This window comes from Zalophus californianus, chromosome 8, assembly GCF_009762305.2.
Source record: "Zalophus californianus isolate mZalCal1 chromosome 8, mZalCal1.pri.v2, whole genome shotgun sequence".
NCBI classification, from domain to species: domain Eukaryota; kingdom Metazoa; phylum Chordata; class Mammalia; order Carnivora; family Otariidae; genus Zalophus; species Zalophus californianus.
Window position 1 is genome coordinate 57,173,789 of NC_045602.1, and position 19,603 is coordinate 57,193,391.

The 19,603-nt window shown below is 37.8% G+C and overlaps 2 pseudogenes; one reads left to right on the forward strand and one right to left on the reverse strand.

The window, feature by feature from the left end:
* Nucleotides 1–159: 159 nt before the first annotated feature.
* LOC113938429 lies at nt 160–4,195 on the forward strand (annotated as a pseudogene).
* Nucleotides 4,196–10,848: 6,653 nt separating this feature from the next.
* On the reverse strand, nt 10,849–11,266 carry LOC113938180 (annotated as a pseudogene).
* Between the last annotated feature and the right edge of the window lie 8,337 nt (nt 11,267–19,603).

Genomic DNA, 19,603 nt, shown 5'->3' on the forward strand with positions numbered 1-19,603 from the left:
TGGGTTCTTCCCTGTTGCTTCTAGTTCCTGGAGCTTCGAGGGGCCTTAATAGCGGCAGATTTAGTGGACGTTGCGGCCCAAAGCGCTGTAGGAGTTGAGGGGCCCGCTTACCCGTCTGCAAAAGGGACAGGCAGGTGAAGGACACTGGATCTGTGCGAGATGGCGGTGGAATGTGGCGAGAGGAGACAGCTTGGAGGGTGGAAGGCAGGGGAAACAAACCTCGACATCCACGCTGACCCCACTGTTGAACATAGCTTGGTGTGTCATTGCTTCTAGGCCTCTTCAGGGAACAGAGCTGGGATGGATACACACATATGAAGTCATGCGTTTATACTGATAACCTCCAATTCCAGCCCAACCCTTTTTTGCCCAGTTTGCCCTTAGTCAAGTGAGCGGGAGTGAGCGCCTACCTTTTCAGACCCCTTGCTCACCACTTTCCTTCCAGCAGCACCATGTTGCTTCACACCTCTTCACTGTATGTACGTGTTTGAACCCAGAGTCTTGGCCTTGAAATCAGACAACCCTAGTTTCAAATATGGCCCTCCCACTCAAGAATTCTGTGATTTGGATTTATCCTTGCCTATGCATAAGAATACTAACCTCTACTTCCATGGGTGGTTGTGAGGATAAAATTCTGTGCATAGAGTAAGTATCTATTCAGTGGTAGCTATTGATTATTATTTACGTACTTTTAAATGTATAATTCTTTCTACCTAGAATGGCTCTCCTTTTTTTTTCTTAATCGATCAAGAGACTTCTGCTCATGCTCTAAGCCCCAGTTGTCACATCCATGAAGACTTTGCCATAACCTTCAAGATGCTCTTTACTCTCTTTCTTCACTAATTAGTTTACCATGGATATATGAATAATATTATTGTGCTTATTACATTCAACAAATATTGGATGAGTGATATTAAAATTTATCTTGAAAAAAATGTCAGCATTTTTGAGAGGTGAGAACTAGAATTGTGCCTTTCACATGGCTGTATGTGTGCAGTGACTAGAATAAAACTTGGATTATGAACCCCTCAGTCCAGTATTATAATACTAGGCTACCTCTCAGTTTTCATTTTGTTCTTTTATTAGACCAGTGGTTTTCAAACCTTTATAAAGGCATAGGTGGCTTTATTCGAATTTAATCTTTTTTTAAAAAAAAATATTTATTTTAGAGAGAGAGTGCTGGAGCATGGGGGGGTGCAGAGGGAGAGAGAATCCTTAAGCAGACTCTCTGCTGAGTGTGGAGCTTGATGCAGGCAGGGCTCAATCCCAGGACCCTAAGATCATGACCTGAGTCAAAATCAAGAGTCCACCATTTAACTGACTGAGCCACCCAGGTGTGCCCCTCAAATTTAATCTTATATGGAAACTCAACATATAAAATAGACTAAAGCTGCCATAGTAGTTGAAAGTTTGAGAAATTGGGATGGATAGGAGGCCTCAGGGAAATATGTCTTCTCTGCACCTGCTTCAGTAGTTGTTGAGGTACCTCAGTCTGCTGAACAGTGCATTAGTTCACAAATTGCACATCTTCCTTTTGTGGCCCCAGTGCCTGGCACTGTACAATTCCTTGAAGTATATTTATTTGGTCTCAGCACATTGAACTCAAGCATTGCTGTGTCCTTTTATTTTTCCTCTCTATGAAATTAAGTTTCATACTTTTTTTACTTTTTAAGAAATTACATTTTATGTTTTTTCCAATTATAAAAACAGTACATGCAGATGATAGAAAATATCAACATCTATTCATTATACTAATGAAAATGCAGCAAACCCTTGATTATGCAAATTCAGATGCAGTACTGTTGGTGACAGGCTCCTGCCTTCTATACCAGGCAAGACCTGGTCATTTCACTTTCCTCAAAATAATCTGATCACATATTTTAGGCGATTATTTTGGGGGAGGAGGGTTGGGAGACTTCATTTCTATCCTTCTGCCATGGTTTTATGTATATTATTCCACATAAAAATCTTGCTATGTAGATATCCCCATTTTACACAATAAAAATGAGGACTTTAAAAAAATTAAGTCTAGTAAAGTCATAGGATATGAGGTCTACATAACAGAAATCAATATATTGTTATATGTCATTGGTGAACAATCTGAAAATGAAAGAACACCAGAAAAATCCAAATAAATTTAATGCAAAACCTATATACTGAAAACTACAAAACACTGCTGAGAGAAATAAAAAAAGATCTAGATAAGTAAACATACCATGTTCATGGATTCAACACTCATTGTTAAGATGACAGTTCTCTTCAAATTGATCTATAAATTCAAATGTAATCTCTATCAAAACCCCAGCAGGCTTTTTTCTTTTTAGAAATTGACAAGTTTGATCCTAAAGGTTATATTGAAATGCAGAAGAGCCAGAATAGCCAAAACAATTTTGAAAAAGAAAAGCAAAATTGGCAGATTTCCACTGATTTCAAACCTTATTATAAAGCTACAGTAATGAAGACAGTATGGTAATGTCATAAGGATGGACATACAGATCAATGGTACAGAATAGACAGTCCAGAAATAAACTTATATTTATGGTCAATTGATTTTCAACAAATCTGCTAAAAAAATTCAGTGGGGAAAAGGTAATCTTTTTTTAAACAAATAGTACTTGGACAACTGGATATTCTTATATGTGGAGGAAAAAAAAGAACTTTGGTCCTCACCTCATGCTAAACACAAAAATTAATTCAAATGGATCATAGATTTAAATTTGGAAGAACTGGGGAGCCTGGCTAGCTCAGCTGGAAGAGCATGGAACACTTGATCTTGGGGTTGTGAGTTTGAGCCCCACATTGGGTGTAGAGATTACTTAAAAAAATCTTTAAAAAATTAAAAGATAAAAATAAATAAATTTAGAAGAGCTAAAACCATAAATTCTGGTAAAAAAGACAAGAAAAATCTTTTGATGTTGAGTTAAGCAAAGATTGCTTAGATATGACACCAAAATCGTGATTCATAAAAGAAAAAAACAATAAATTGGACTTAACAGAAATTTAAAACTTTTAACTCATGTATTAAGAAAACCAAAAGACAGAAGATTTTTGCAAATTACATATCCAACAAAGAACTTGTCTCCAGAATAAATTAAGAACACATAACAATAGGGGCGCCTGGGTGGCTCAGACGGTTAAGCGTCTGCCTTCGGCTCAGGTCATGGTCCCAGGGTCCTGGGATCGAGCCCCGCATCGGGCTCCTGCTTGGCGGGGAGCCTGCTTCTCCCTCTCCCACTCCCCCCTGCTTGTGTTCCCTCTCTCGCTGTGTGTCTCTCTCTGTCAAATAAATAAATAAAATCTTCAAAAAAAAAAAACACATAACAATAATAATAAGACAAATTACCTAATATTAAAGGGGGTGAAAGATTTGAATAGACATTTCACCCAAAAAGTTTTATGAATGGCTAATAAGCACATGGAAAGATACTCAACATCATTAATTATTAGGGAAATACAAATTAAAATCATAACGAGAGTGGTGGCCTGCAGGCAGCAAGGCCACGGGTGGCCTGGGGCTTGTGCTCCTCTGCCAGGCTTGGGATGCAGGGCCCCCTAGGCACTCCAGCTGGGACTGCCACGCAGGCTGCCCTCAAGGCTGGTGGGAACTGCAAGGCAAGAGCCTTGCACTCCTGCACAGTTTCGGCATCTTCTTGCAAGGGCTGCTACATGCAGTGGCCTTCAGCATGTTGATGCTCAAACCAAAGAACCAAATCATGAAAGACGTCCCTTTTGAGGATATGGTTTTTAGACACTTCCAAACAAGTTATAGAAATGTTGTTCATCCACTTTGCAAATGTGTACCTAGCAAATCTCATCGAAGAGTTCCCTTGTTCACATTGGCTTCCTCTTGGGACACAACTTTTGGCAAGTTGCTCATCTGTGTGGGCGTGCAAGCCATGAGCATCTTGGTCGAGTAGTAGCAGTGGGAGCCCCTGTGTTTGGATGAATGTGGAGACCCTCTGCAGTGTGTAGCCCAGGTCCAGCACTGTGCTTTTACATCTTAGTCATGATTTTTGAAAAGTCTGTCTCCTTCACTGTCCTCCTCATACTTCAGTGGAAAAAGGTGGCCCATTGAGCCACTGAAAACCCAGGTCTGAAACTGGCCATTGTCCTGCTGATCGCCCTCTCCTTTGTCAATGCCTTAATGTTTTGGTTAGTGGACTACATTCCTAAATTCCTCAGCAGGCCCACTTGAAGAATAAATGCCATCTTTTACAAAACCATGGTATCGTTATATCTAGGAAAAATTAGCAATAATTCCATATCATCCAATATTCAGTCCATATTCGTATTTCCCCAGTTGTCCCTACCGTGTTTATAGCTGTTTTTCTTCCTAAACCAAGATCCAATCAGGGTTCAGAGATTGTGTTTGTTGTTATGTCTCTCTCTTTTTTAAAAAAGATTTATTTAGTTAGTTAGTTGAGAGAGAAAGAAAGAGAGAGAGCACAAATGGGAGGGGCAGAGGGAGAGTGAGAGAGAATCTCAAGCAGACCCCATGCTGAGCATGGGTCCTTGGGTGGGCTCCCATGAGATCATGACCTAAGCAGAAACTAGGAATAGATGCTCAACTGACTGAGCCACCCCAGCACCCCTTGTTAATCTCTTTAATCTCTTAATCTAGAATAGTCATCTCACTTTTTTTTTCATGGCATTAACTTTTTGAAGAGTTCAGATCATTTGGCTATAGAAATGTTCCATGTCCTGTATTTGTATGATTGCTTTCTGGTGGTTGATTAAATTTTTAAGTGACGTTTATACATAATGTTGTTATGGCATTTGATGATACTATAGACAGGATGTGTTACATGGACATTCTTTGCTTTTGATAATACAAAATTAACATTGAATTGATATCAGAACCAAGCAAAAACCTTGCAATACTATGAATAATGTTATTGCCTTGATTTAGATCTGGCCTAGAAAGAGTACAATTGTTATACACACATATGCACACACACCAAAGTAGGAATCTGTAATTTGTGATTCCGTAACTCTGTTGGGGAAGGAAATAAATATTATGAAAGTTAATAAACTAAATGCTTTACTATCCAAGTTCCTGACTTTATTTATTTATTGTAAGTAGACTTCTGCCCAATGTGGGGCTTGAACTCATGACACTGAGAGCAAGAGTTACATGTTCTACAGACTGAGCCAGTCAAACACCCTTTTTCTGAATTCATCTACCTTCTTACTTGTTTTTGGATTCCTGTATAACATAAGTACATCTCAGGGTTAGAGGAAATAATTCTGAAGAATTTATATGTTTTATGATTAAATAGTTTTAAGGGTTTTTTTAAAAAAAGGTTTTATTTATTTATTTTAGAGAAAGCATTATCGGGGAGAGGGGCAAAGGGAGAGGGAGAGGGAGAATCTCAAGCAGACTCTGAGTGTGGAGCCCAACTCAGGCCTTGATCTTACAACCCTGAGATCATGTCCTGAGCTGAAATCAAGCGTCGGATGTTCAACTAACTGAGCCATCCAGGCACCGCTAGGTTATTTTTTAATAATCAGTCTGATTACTGTTTTTGGCTTTTATTGTGGAAAATTTTGAACACATATAAAAGTATAGTAAAATGAACGCTATGAGCCTGTCAGCTAACTTCTGCAACAATCAGCTTTCTGCTGTTCTTGTTTCATCAATTTCCCTCCACACACAATTTTGTTGTTCTTGTTTGTTGGAGTATTTTAAAGCAAATCCCAGGGATCATACCTTATCTCCTTTAAATACTTCAGTATGTGTTTCTAACACATAATGACTTTAAAAAACATAATCACAATAACATTATTATAGCCAACAAAATTAACAAATTCTTATTATCTCCTAATACTCAATCCATATTTAGCTTTCCCCAGTTGTCTCCAAAATGTCCTCTTTCTTCTCTTTCATTTGGTTTTTTTCAATCAGGATCTAAATAAGGCCTGCACATTGCATTCAGTTGATATGTCTCTTAAGACTATTTTAGTCTATGACACTTCCCTCTCTCTTTTCTTACACATTTTGGGTGAAGAACCTGGATCATTTGTCCTCTGGAATGTCCCAATTCTGGATTTGGCTGATTGTATCCATGCAATGTTGTTTGTCTTATTCCTCTAGCTTCCATGTTTTCTAGAAATTGGTGGTTAGATCTAGAAGTTTGATAAGATGTAGGTTCAACTATTTTCATAAAAGTATTTCATGGGCAGTGAGATGTACTTCCTATTGCATCACATTTGAAGAAACACAATGTGTGGATGTCCCAGAGTTAGTGATGTTAAGATTATTCCGTGGATTTTGGTTTTATCAAATGATATATTACAGAGTTCCCCATGAGCTTGCCACTTAATAGTTTAAGCAGTCATCAATGATTGTTGCCTGATTGGATCAGAAAACAATCAAATCATTTGCCTGACCCATAATTTCTCATTTCCAAAGCTAATAGGTTTTGACCTAATTAGCCACTGCAGTTGCTTTCCAATGGAAGAATTATAGTTTTAAAACTAGGTTAATTAAATGATTTTTTAAAATCAAAAAACAAATCTCATAGGCACTTAGTGTGTATAAGCTATAGTTTTAGTTGGCATTTTAGTTGTGATATTCTTCATTCAAAAGGTTCATATTTCTCCCCTCATCTCACCATGTATAAAAACTAACTTGAAATAGATCAAGGATGTAAATTTAAGAGGTAAAACTATGAAACTCCTTTAAAAACTTAGGGGGTGGTTGTGCCTAGGTGACGCAGTTGGTTGTATCCGACTCTTGGTTTTGGCTCAGGTCATGATCCCATGGTCGTGAGATCAGTCCTCACATTGGCTCTGAGCTCAGTGTGGAGTCTGCTTGAGATCTCTCCCTCTGCCCCTTCCATTCCTGCTCTCTCTCTCCCTCTCTCAAATAAATAAATCTTTTTTAAAAAACCACAGGGGATAAATCTTTATAACCTTGAATTAGGCAATGGTTTCTTAGATGTGATACAAAAGCACAAGCAATAAAAGAAGAAATAGACAAATTGGACTTAATCAAAAATTAAAAACACTTTTGCTACAAAAGATACCATCCAATGAGTGAAAAGACAGTTCACAGGATGGGAGAAAATACCTGCAAATTGTGTACCTGATAAGGGATTTGTATCTACCATATATAAAGAAATTTTAAAATTCAATAATAAAAATAATTAAACCAATTTGAAAATAGGAAAAGGATTTGAATAGACATTTACCCAAAGAAGATATACAAAATGGCCAATAAGCTCGTGAAAAGAAACTTAGCTTGATTAATATCAAAGAAGCCATCAGGTAAATGCAAACTACAGTGAGGTTTCACTTCACGCTCACTAGGGTGGTTGTAATCAAAATGACAGATAATAACAAGGGTTGACAAGAATGTGAAGAAATTAGAACTCTTATCTATTGCTGGTGGGAATGTAAAATGGTGCTGGTGAGAATGTAAAATGGTACTGCTGCTTTACAAAGCAGTATGGAAGTTCCTCAAAAGGATAAACACAGTTAACATATGGCCTAGCAATTCTACTCCTAGATATATACCAGAGAAAGAAAACATATGCACATACAAAAACTTGTACATAAATGTTCATAGCCACATATTCAGAATAGCCAAAAAGTGGATACAACCCAAATGTCCATCAACCAGTGAATGGATTAACAAAATGTAGTGTGTTCATAAGCACATAATGGAATATTATTCAGCTGCAAAGAGGAGTGTAGTACTAGTACTGCTACATGTTATTACATGGTTGAACCTTGGAAACATTATGGTAAGTGAAGGAAGCCAATTACAATTCCATCTATAACTTATGATTCCATTTATATGAAATATCTAGAATGGGCAAATTTATAGAAACAGAAGTACATTATGGTTGTCTATGACTAGGTTGGTGGGTTGTGGGGGAGGAAGAGAGAAATAAGGAATGACTGCTAATGGGTATATGGTTTCTTTTTGGGAGAATGAAATGTTCTCAAATTGCTTATGGTGATGGTTGCACAACTCTATTGTAGTATTTACTTATTTTTTCTAGTTTTATTGAGATGGAATTGACATATACTGTTGTATATATTTTAAATAAGTGAATTGTATGGTATGTGTATTATATCTCAATAAAGCCTTTTTTTTTAACTTTCAGGATAAAAGCTAAAGTAGTTCACTTCACAAGGTGAAGAGAACTGCAAGTACAAAGACTCCCTGAGGCCAAAAAAAGGAAGAACAAAAGAAAGAGAGAAAGAAATGAAGTTGCTAGACTCACTGACAAATACTTGTAAGTTGGAGAGCAGATGGAGGAATGGCAGTCATTAAACAAAACTTAGAAAGCTTAAAACTTAATGCCTGAGGTTAGGAAGGGGAAAAAGCAAGCTTCTTCTTGCAGAAATCTGAAAAGGAATTGACTAAAAATGGTTTAAACATTAGTTGGACTCCTAAATATCCTCCTTCAGCCCTTGCAGCCAGATGACACCCTACCCTGCCTCCCTTGCCATCCCTTCTGTCATGGAATGGAGTGGCTTTTCTCTAGAGTGAGTTAAAGCCAAAGGGACTCTGTTCTCAGGGACAGACACAATTGGGGACTACAGGGAGATTAATGGGAAATCTACATCCAAAACAGTGAGACACCCAGCCTCCTTCCTACTGAACTGCTAATAAACCAGTAATCAGTTTTCCTAGAGACACTGACAGCTGGGGATCCTCCTACCAAAAACAGTCAAAACTCTGCTAGGTCATACTACAGTAAAACCCACTAGTCAACAGGACTCAGTGTCCAACACACATCTTCCAGTCAGTTTTTCAATCTTTCTCTCCTAAATATCATTGGACAACCTAAGATCGTCAAACACTTCAAGAGAATCTCTAACACCTAAGACAAAAACCAAAACAGTGACAATGTAAGAAGCAGAAGAGAACTTTTAAAAATCATTATAATTAATATCTTTGTGTCCTCAGAGGGATAAGAAAATTTTAATATGATAGGAGAAAAAATTCAACAGAAAGGTTGGAACATAAAGTTTAAGACACTTTCCAGAAAGTAGAGTGAAAAGACAGTAAAATGGAAAAAAAATAGGAAAAAAATTAAATTAGAGGATCAGGCCAGGACATTTATTTTTTTTAATATTTTATTTATTTGAGAGAGAGCAAGATCATGCATGAGTGTGGGGGGCAGAGGGGGAGGAAGAAGCAGACTCCCCACTGAGCATGGAGCCCAATGTGGGGCTCGATCCCAGGACCCTGAGATCATGACCTGAGCCAAAGTCAGACACTTAACCAACTGAGCCACCCAGGTGCCCCAGGCCAGGACATTTAATATCAGAATAATAGAATTTACAGAAAGAAAGAACAGAAAATAGGAGGAAAGAAAGAATTTGAGAAATAATACAAGATTATTTCCAAGAACTGAGAAACAATTTTCTAGACAATGCTCCATTTCTCAGAAAGTTATTGAAGGATGTACTCCTGGAAAATGAGGCAGTTATTCAAGAAATATGAAATCATGAGACGTAGAAAACCAAGGATTCACCAAGACAGAAGAGAGATAAGAATTCCATGATGGTAGAACAAAAATCCCAAGGAATCTGCTGTGCATCACTCTAGAGTCTGAATCAGGACAGAGGACTTCAGGAGGGAAATCAATCTCTCCCTCACTCCCCACATACACATACACACTAGATTGTCTGATATATTTTAAGACTTTGAGGCACACCTGGGTGGCTCAGTTGCTTAAGCGTCTGCCTTCGGCTCAGGTCATGATCCCAGGGTGCTGGGATTGAGCTCTGAGTTGGGCTTCCTGCTCAGCGGGGAGTCTGCTTCTCCCTCCCCCTCTCCCTCTGCCCCTCCCCACCCCACTTGTGCTCTCTCTCTCTGAAATAAATAAATAAAAATAAAAATAAAAGACTTTGGGAGCTGTATATATGTACTTCTAGTGGAAAGTTTGGTGATAAACTAGTGATTACTTCTTAAACAGAGGAAAAATCAGACAATGATTAAATCCAGGAAAAAGTTTTAAATTGTAATACAAAAGAAATGTTATTATGTATACTACATGGTTCAGTATGAGTATAAATACCAAATAATGGTCTAATCAAATATGATATTTGGAAGCTAGGAGGATGAGGGGAAGGGAAGTGTATGTGTATTGGCGAGGAGTTGTAATGGAGTTAAATGATCTTTCATAGAAGATGGTTAAGGGATGGTGTTTAAACTGAAAAATATCAGGCACCTGGTGGCTCAGTCGGTTAAGCGTCTGCCTTCAGCTCAGGTCATGATCCCAGGGTCCTGGGATCGAATCCCACATTGGGCTCCCTGCTCCACAGGGAGACTGCTTCTCCCTCTGCCCCTCCCCCCACTCATTCTCTCAATCTCCCTTGCTCTTGTGCACCCTCTCTCTCAAATAAATAAATAAAATCTTTAAAAAAAATAAACTAAAAAAGATCAAGAAATAGCTGAAGAAGCAGGTTCAGAAATAAGGAGTTAAGTATCAGAAGAAACAACTAAGAGTTGAAGGTAGTTGCCTTGGGGAAGCAGAAATTGAGAGTAAAGAGGGTAAGGCCGGCATTGGATGTTCAACATTATCAGCTTTGTAAAACCATTTGACTTTTTTTGAGATTTATTTACTTATTTGAGAGAGAGTGTGTGCATGTGAGTCAGGGGAGTGACAGAGAAAGAGGGAGAGAGAATCTCAAGCAGACTCCCCTCTGAGCACGGAGTCCTGAGATCATGACCTGAGCCGAAATCAAGAGTTGGCCACTTAACCAACTGAGCCACTCAGGCTCCCCTGGACTTTTCCAGGCTATTTAATCAAGTTACTTACAATGTACACATTCCTGAGAATACCCCATTGTAGCAACATTGTTTATTTCCAAATTTTTCTGCCTTCAACTTAAAAGGTGTTTCTTCCCAAGAAACTGAACTTTTCTGTCATATGGGCTTGAACAAATAGGAGAATTTGGTTCACAAAATGGATTCATTGCAAACTTTATAAATCACAGACATCAGTAAAGAAGTTCTTTATTCCATCTTATTGCCTTATGTCATGAAGCATAATAAATCTCACATGACCTGCAGTAACAAATGCTGAATCAAACCACTCCTTGAATTTGTCCAAAATTTTCAGGTCTGTGTTGTATGACAGCCACATGTTCTCATCTACGAGGTTGAGAACAGTGTGAGCTATGAATGGTTCAGATGACAACGATCATTGTTGGATTCTGTTTTTCCAGCTGGCAAAAACTCCATTTCAAAAACTGGAGTGTCATGGTGGCCAACAATTCTAAAGCAGAAGCTTTCAGACATTGTCTTCAATAGATAGCTCCTGCAGGGAACAGCCGGTCAGTTTCCACTGCAGACCCCTGCTGGGCAGCCTCTGTTGGAACTCCCTGAAAACCATTTGACTTTTTAACCTGTGTGTGCGTGTGTGTGTGTGTGTGTGTGTGTGTGTGTGTGTGTGTGTGTGTGTGGAGTGTAGGTTGAATACCCAGTACTAAATAAACAATGACTAATTTTTTGCTTTTTGGCTTTCTTTTTATCAAGGCTTCATTACCCTAATGCAACATAAATTGCAAGATCATATGGTATCTTGCTTAAATTAAACTCTAACTCTTGATTTGGGAGCTTCCTTAGGCTTCTACATACAGTATGGACAACACTGTAGCATAATCTCATTGGCAGCACTTTTACAAATTTTACAACCTGATTATATATGTTGCTATCTCAACTCAGCTACTTACTACTGATTCTTACAGCCTTCTATTTCCAAGTTTAATTTTCTGTCCTTGAGGTTTGCTGACTGACAGGTACACAAGGATTCTTTTATTGCATAAATTTTATTACAAGCTGTATAAAAGATTTACACTATAATAAAAGGTATATTGCATAAATACCATATATAAAACTAAACATATATCCAATATAATAATGTGTAATAAAACTTGTGTCTATGAGGTATATTACAAAATGATATTTAATTTTAGTGAAGACTATTAGAGGTTTTTTAGTGGAAGATAGTGTGGATACCCTGCATTATTCAATGCAAAGTCTTATTAATCCAGATAGTTTAAAAAAGAATACAGATTCTTCTAAAATACACACACAATGGTATATATTTTCTATGCCCTTACTTATGTATGCAAATATATGTAAAAAGGATAAGCTGATACCCTTTTGGGAGAGTACAAAATTTGAAAGGGATCAAAAAGGACTTACCTTAACTAAAATATTCCAGTTTTTTTTTAAATGGGGGGATGTTTTCATGTATTTCCCATGTAATTAAAAATTAACATTTAAAAAAATAAATCTAATTTAAAATAAAATTTTATTAAGGTACAATACACATGCAAAAAAATGCACAAAGGACACTTTTGCACTCAAGACATTTTCACTAAGTGAACACAGCTATGTAACCACACCGAGGTCAAGAAATACAATATTACAAGCACCCCGGAAGATGCCCCTACACCTCCTCTCAATCACTGTCCCCCCTCTCCATCCCAGAGGAAAACATTACCCAGCTTCTAACAACAAAGATGAATTTTTGACTTTATGTAAATGTAATCATTATGATATATATTCTTTTGTCTCATTTGTTTGCTCAACATCATGTTGTAAGATTCATTCATTCTTGTTTCCTGAGGCTGTCGTTGCACTCAGAATTTGACTATTAACAGATGACTTTTTAAATAAGGGTTCAGTGCCCCTAAACATTTTTTTAAAAAATAACTAAGTAGGTTTGAATTTCACTTTTCCATGATTTAGGGGGAAAAATTATGCCGGACAACAGTATCCAACTATCAACATGTAAGCTCCTGACCTCCAAGTGATCTGTCATCACCAAAAAACAAGTAAATTATCAGAACAGCAGAAGTTTTAATTTAAGAATCATTTGAATTATCTAGATAAAATGCATAAAATTTGATTAAATTCAGAATTTATGTTTAACCGAAATAAGATATTCAGTTACTTTGACATCGTGATTAAAATCTGATGGAATAGCTTGCTACTGAAAAGAAACACAAAGCTTGTGGGGGCAGTGATATATTTAAATCTCTAATGAAAGATTAAAAAGGGATATGTTCCATGGCCAAACCCCCCAACAGCAGCATGGAGCTTTTGTCACAAGCTGTTTCAGGCCTTGAAGCTTAACAAACAAGTCTAAAATAAAAATATGTGAGTTTATAGACATGAAAATAGAACCTAGTAAAACTAAGCCTGGGCCCTGCCTCTGCCATTGGCCTGGAGGCTTAGGATCTGTTTCTTCTACTTCTTGGGATTATTTTTTGTCTGTGTTATGGTGTTTGTGAGTCTAGCTGAGATCTTCGCCTACAACTCCCAGATGAAGCCATAAACCCTCTTCAAACTCTGACTCATCTGCCAACCTGGATTACACATAAGGTGTAGACAGCAAGAGGACTGAGCAGGGAGTTAACTCTCTTTCTGCCACTGCTAAAGCCACATAGCAATCGAATCCAGTGGTTTCCAGCCTTTCCAGGAGGAAGATCCCACTGAATGCACTTTGCTGCTTAGCTTTGGTTGTTGCTCTGAACTGTTGCCAGGCAGAGCCCATACTCTCTGTGCTCAGCATGCACAGGTGATTGTCAGACATGTGTCCCAGTAATTGTTGGTGGCACACCCTGAAATCATGAGTATCCCTATTTGGAAATAACAGTATCACTGTTCTCTTGCAAAATATTAAAAATAGCCCTCAGATACCTGTGACTACCTTCAGATTTGTTACCACCATTTGTTGGTACCACCATTTGTTGGTACCACCACCCCACCCCTCTTATGGCAAAGATGAGTGGCCTGAGGTGCAGAGTTAAATGATGCAATAATGAATGTAGTTATATCATGGGATATAGACGCTAGTGGGAAGGATACTGATCCATGAATTTGAAGGCCTGGGTTCTAGTCTTCACTTTAAGAACGCTTAGCTTTGTGATCCTGGCCAGACTTTCTATACTTTTCTCACTTTATACATTTCTGTTTGTTTTTTACCCCAAATAAATACATTACTCTTTCAATTTATAATAAGTAGTATCATTTTACAACACAGAGTTATAACATTGACATTCATGTTCCCTTATATTTTTTCAGTGGTGATGTTCTAATTAGGGTGAGCATCGTATGTTCCTCATATACTTATTCCTTCCTTATTCTCTTTCCCCTGTTGCCTTTTTCTCCTCAATTAGCAGAATAGGATTCTCCATGTTCACCCCAATGACCTGTATTAACATTTCTAGACATGTGATCACTTCTTCATATTTGTTCAGGTAAATGTACATAATTGACACATTACACTCGAATCGAATTCCCTATAAATTATAAATGCAATGTGCTGGTGCCTGAAATAATGTTGTCTTCAGTGACAGACTGGTCATCTCCGGTGGCAAAGAAAACCTAAATATGCTAAAGTAGACTAACTCCTATTGGAGACCTATCACATAATTTTGGTAACATGGCACCTTCACTTAACACCTAATGCAGAGAACTTGAGTTTCCTTTTGAATATCTGGACGAGATTTTTATCTTGGAACGTGAAGTTGCTAGAGAAACTGGCCTGTTCAAACCTGTTTGGGCGTTCTTAAGGATAAATGATTGCTCTTTACTCTGGTTAAGATTATAGATTTTCCATTGTTGATTTGGTCTGACAATCATAAAAATGTAGAAAAGCCTTTGTTAAGGATTATAGACAGTTTTGTAAATTTTGAGGACCTCAAGGAAAAGAGTTTACTAGGGATTTGCTAGTATCAACTTTGTACAACTTAGAGGCGCAATCTATTACTCATTTAGGAAGCATGGAATGAGATCACTAAGCATGTTATAGCATAACACTATTCCTAAAAATGAACACTAGTCTACTTACGGGAGGTTAAGAGGAGTTGAAGGTCTAAATAAATTAAACTCTAAAGAAAATAATAAAGTCTCCATCTTAGTAGGAACAGTGGCTATTTATTGAGCAACTCGTTTCTGCCACACACTATACTAAGCCCTTTTAATGTATTATCTAACTTAACTAAATTTTCACAACAATCCCATGAGGTGAGTCTTAGTATCACTATTTTACAGGTAAGAGAAGTGAGACTAACAGAGGTTAAAATCAGCTTCTAAAACCTCACAGCTGGTAGGGACATCAGAATTCAAAGCCAAGTCTATCTGATTTTAAGTCTGAGTTCTTTCCAGGATAAAATACTGCTGCCGTTTTTCATTCTGTGCTTTTTTTGTTTTGTTTTAGTTAATAATTAATCATATAAATGCTACATGAATTAATTCTTCTTTTAACATATGGTGCATTATACATACACTTGAAGTCCCTCTTTATGCTCATCATTAATCCCAGTTGCCTCTCACCTTCCTCAGAAATAACATTGTTTTAAGTTTTGGAAGATCCTAAGAGATCATTCTTAGAATATCCACTACATACACGGGAAAAGATATTCAACATCATTAGCCATAATGGGAATGCAGATTAAAATCACAATTAGATACCACTACATACCTATCAGACTATTAAGTGACTAAAATAAAAAAATAGTGATAACATCAAATGCTGGTAAAAATACAGAAACTGGATTTTTCAGACATTGCAGATCAGAAAATAAAGTGAAACATTCAGTCTAGAAAAAATATGTCTGTCAATTCCTTATGAAACTAAACATCACTTACCCACACCCCAGCAACTGCATGCTTAAACTTTTACCTTAGAGAAATGAAAACAAACTTTCACAAAGGAAACTATAGGGGAATGTTCATAGCAGTCTTACTTGCAATAGCCAAAAACTGGAAACAACTTAAATGTCCTTTAATGAGCAAATGATTAAGCAATGTATGTTTCATCCTTACCATGGAATTCTACATAGCAATAAAAAGAAACAAACTATCAGAGGGTCCAAGATGTTGGAGGAGTAGGAGACCTTAGTTTCCGTCTAGTCCCAGGAATTCGGCTACATAGCTATCGGATCATTCTGAAAACCTGCAAACTCAACCGGAGATCTAAGAAAAGAATTGCTGCAACTCTACAAATAGAAAAACGACCACTTTTTACAAGGTAGGGGGTGTGGAGAAGGGAATCCGAGGCGATATATGGGAAGATAAACCGCAGCGGGAGGGAATCTCCATAAGCTGGCTATTGGACAGTGATATAGCAGCGGAGCGCAACATTGGAACTTTTAGAAGTCTGCTCTGGTGAAGAACATCCCTGCCTGAAAGGTGCTCAGGTGGCCAAGGTGGGTGGAATCCTAGGTGGGACAGTGTTGTCTCAGGATCTCACAGAAAGAACAGGGGTGCCTGAGTGCAGCAGAGTCTCCAGGCCAGACCAGGGAAGCCAGCTGCAATCAGGAGGCCCAGGAGAGGGCTCTCAGCTCTGTGTTGCTATAAACCACAGCACAGATGGGCAACTGCTCTCTGAGCAGGGGTCCAGAAAGCAGCAGAACTGCCTGTTGACCCCTTTCCCTCCCCCCGGGAGGAGTTTCCAGGGTTTGGAGACTCCAAACGGGGTCTCATGCCTGAGATAGAAATGCTTGGTCACAGGCTGGGTGAGCACGGAGTGCGGCCAGAGACCAGAGAGACAGGAGTGATTGACTGCTTTTCCCTGAGGGTGCACTGAGGAGTGGGGGTGTGAGCATTTAGCTCCAGGGCCTGATATTGGGAGGCTGCCATTCTCATTCTCATTCTCTAAAGCTGTGCAGAAAGCCTTCAGGGAACAAAAGCCACATAGAGCAACCCAGCACAGCTTACTTAGCCTGGCCCCCTGGCAAGAATGGTGCAGTTCCGCCTGGGGCAAAGACAACTGAGAATCAACGCAATAGGCCTCTCCACCAGAAGATCTGCAAGAACATCTGGCTAAGACCAAGTTTACTGATCACACAGAACTGCAAAACTCCAGTGTTATGGGAAAAGAGTATATAGAAGTCATGTTTTTTTCCCCATGATTCTTTAGTTTTTCAATTTTAATTTTTTTCTCTTTCCTTTTTCAACCAATTTCTTGTTTTATCAACTCTTTTTTTAATCCTTTTAATTGTCATTTTTACACTTAAATTCTTTCTTTTCATTGTATTTTATTTTATTTAATATATATATATATATATAAGGTTTTTTTTTTTCTTTACAATTTTGGGATGCAGTATGTTCTAACAAACAGACCAAAATACCCACAGAATCTAGTGTATTGCTGTGTTCTCTTCACCTACCTGATCATATTCTCTCTCTCTTTTTTCTTCCTTTTTTAATCAAAGTCTTTTTTAATTTTCATCTTCACAGTTACATTCTATCCTTTCAATGCATTTAATTTTATTTTTGTATATGTATGTTTTTCTTTCTTTACAATTTTGGGATCTGGTTTTCTAACAAACAGACCAAAATACACACAGGATCCAGTGTATTGCTCTGTTCTGTTTTATTTTTGGTTTTGGGACTCTTCTGATTTGTTTAGTGTATCTTTCTCGGGGTTGTTGTTGCAATTTTAGTATTTTGTTCTCTTTTTCATCTATTCTTCTGTGGACAGAATGACAAGATGGAAAAACTCACCTCAAAAAAGAGAACAAGAGGCAGCACTGACTGCCAGGGACCTGATCAGTATGGACATAAGTAAGATGTCAGAATTAGAGTTCAGAATGACGATTATAAAGATACTAGCTGGGCTTGAAAAAAACATAAAAGACACTAGAGAATCCCTTTCTGGAGAAATAAAAGAACTAAAATATAATCAAGTCAAAATCAAAAAGGCTATTAATGATATGCAATAAAAAATGGAGGCTCTAACTGCTAGGATAAGTGAGGCAGAAGAGAGAATTAGTGATATAGAAGAGCAAATGATGGAAAATAAAGAAGCTGAGAAAAAGAGATAAACAACTACTGGATCACAAGGGGAGAATTCGAGAGACAAGTGGTGCCATAAAGTGAATAATTGGTCTCCCAGAAGAAGAGGAAAGAGAGAGAGGGGCAGAAGGTATATTGGAGCAAATTATAGCAGAGAATTTCCCTAATCTGGGGAAGGAAACAGGCATTCAAGTCCAGGAGGCACAGAGAACCTTCCTCACTATCAATAAAAATAGATCAACACCTCAACATATAATAGTAAAACTTGTAAATTTCAGAGACAAAGAGAAAATCCTGAAAACAGCTCAGGACAAGAGGTCCGTGACCTACAAGGGTAGAAACATTAGACTAGCATCAGACCTATCCACAGAGACCTGGCAGGCCTGAAAGGACTGGCATGATATATTCAGGGTGCCAAATGAGAAAAATATGCAGCCAAGAATACTTTACCCAGCTAGGATATCATTAAAGATAGGAGGAGAGATAAAAAGAAACCTTCAGAAAAGAAACAGAAACTAAAAGAATTTATGATCACTAAACTAGCCTTGTAAGAAACATTAAAGGGGATCCTTTAAGCAGAGAGAGCCCAAAAGTAACATAGACCAGAAAGGAAGAGAGATAATATACAACAGAAACAGTGATTTATAGGTAATACAATGGCCCTAAATTCATATCTTTCAATAGTTACTCTGAATGTAAATGGACTGAATGCCACAATTAAAACACACAGGGTATCAGATTGGACAACAAAAACAAGACCCATTGATATGCTCTTGCAAGAGACTCACTTTAGACCCCTAAGACACCTCCAGATTGAAAGTGAGGGGATGGTAATAGACATCAAAAGATAGCTGGGGTAGCAATCCTTATATCAGACAAATTAGATTTTAACTAAAGACTGTAATGAAAGATGAGAAAGGACACTATATCATAATTAAAAGGTCTATCCGACAAAAAGATCTAACAATTATAAATATTTATTCCCCTAATGAGAGCAGCCAATTATATAAACCAATTAATAACAAAATTAAAGAAACACATTGATAATAATACAATAATAGTAGGGGACTTTAACACCCCAGTCACTGCAATGGACAGATCATCTAAGCAGAAGATCAACAAGGAAACAAGGCCTTTGAATGACACACTGGATCAGATAGACTTCACAGATATATTCAGAGCATTGCATCCTAAAGCAACAGAGTACACATTCTTCTTGAGTGCACATGGAACATTCTCCAGGATAGATCACATACTGGGTCACAAATAGATCACATACTGGATCCCATGCCAAAAGATTGGGATCATTCCCTGCATATTTTCAGACCACAATGCTTTGAAACTTGAACGCAATCACAAGAGGAAATTTGGAAAGAGCTCAAATACATGGAGGCTAAAGAGCATCCTAGTAAAGAATGAATGGGTCAACCAGGTAATTGGAAAAGAATTTAAAAAATTCATAGAAACAAATGAAAATGAAAACACAACTGTTCAAAACCACCCCAAAGGCAGTCTTAAGAGGGAAGTACATAGCAATACAAGCCTTTTTCAAGAAACAAGGAAGTTCTCAAATATACAACCTAGCCTTACACCTCAAGGAGCTGGAGAAAGAACAGCAAATAAAGCCTAAACCCAGCAGGAGAAGAGAATTAATAAAGATTAAACAGAAATCAATGAAATAGAAACCAAAAGAACAGTAGAATAGATCAATGAAACTAGGAGCTGGTTCTTTGAAAGAATTAGTAAGATTGATAAACCTCTGGCCGGACTTATCAAAAAGAGAAAGGACCCAAATAAATAAAACCATGAGTGAAAAAGGAG